Genomic DNA, 1,196 nt, shown 5'->3' with positions numbered 1-1,196 from the left:
GTTCGACATCTCGGTCTTGCCATAGGCTGTACTACTGTTCGATAAGGTGCGCTTGCCTTTGTCGTGATAATAGTTAGTTTTCAAGAACAGACATTCAGAAATTATAAAACTTATCACGATTCACATCATATCAAGTTTTTGGCGTATTTGCCAGGGAACTAAGATATTAGGAACAGTTAATTTTTATTACTTTAGCCATTTATTTTATTGCAATTTAAAATTTATTTTGTTTTTTGTTACTAAATTTTCTTTTTCCTTCTGGCAGGTTTTTATAGTTTATGACTAGAAGAAACCCGTCAGGACCATTACTTTTTGATAGTGAGATTGAACACACAGCTCACAGAAATCGAAGAGAAATAAGGTGAAGCTTAAGATACATAGAGGAATGGCAAGAGGACGATATTTACACCACAGCCGAGGAGATGGCTGAAAATTAGGAAAGCCCGCTACCTCCTGCAATTGCTGCTGATCTAGTAAATCAGAATCCTGCTCCATGCACTATGTATGATTATGCTAAACCTACTTTAACAGGAACTGAGTCAAGTATAGTTAGGCTTGCTGTTGCTGCAAATAATTTGGTGAATTTCTTAGAGTTTTGCGACACTTTTAAGATCAATGGCATTTCTGATGGTGCCATTCGCCTTCGGTTGTTTCCCTTTTCATTGAGGAACAAAGCTAAACATTGGTTGAACTTGTTACCACGAGGGTCAATCACTACTTGGGAACAAATGACCGAAAAATTTTTACTTAAATATTTTCTGTCGGCTAAAATGGCTAAGTTGAGGAATGATATCTCTTCTTTTGTGCAGATGGATCTAGAGACACTCTATGATGCATGGGAGAGATACAAGGATGTATTGAGAAGGTTCCCTCACCATGGGTTACCTTTATGGTTACAGGTTTAAATGTTTTACAATGGTGTGAACCCCTCAACAAGGCAACTTATCGACGTAGTTGCTGGTGGGGCTATCAATAACAAAACACCTGAAGTAGCTTACAAATTTATTAAAGAGATGTCACTGAATAACTATCAGTGGCAAGTCATGAGAACAAAGTCGACAAACGCAGTCGGTATCTCCAATCTTGATGCGGTTACTATTCTATCTAACCAGGTAGAACTTTTAAATAAAAAGATTGTTGGTTTATGTGGTTCTACTCAGGTACATTCCGTGAGAAGGTGCGATTCTAATGGGTAA

The 1,196-nt window shown here is 37.6% G+C and overlaps 1 non-coding gene across 1 annotated transcript; it reads right to left on the bottom strand.

Moving 5' to 3' along the window:
• Positions 1-776: 776 nt before the first annotated feature.
• LOC121213105 (small nucleolar RNA R71) lies at positions 777-883 on the bottom strand. The gene has a single exon (XR_005908473.1). It is a non-coding gene; the product is annotated as a small nucleolar RNA R71 (small nucleolar RNA).
• Positions 884-1,196: the final 313 nt, after the last annotated feature.

The sequence above is a fragment of the Gossypium hirsutum genome, chromosome A13 (assembly GCF_007990345.1).
Source record: "Gossypium hirsutum isolate 1008001.06 chromosome A13, Gossypium_hirsutum_v2.1, whole genome shotgun sequence".
Classification (NCBI taxonomy): Eukaryota; Viridiplantae; Streptophyta; class Magnoliopsida; order Malvales; family Malvaceae; genus Gossypium; species Gossypium hirsutum.
This window is presented reverse-complemented; position numbering and strand designations above follow the sequence as displayed.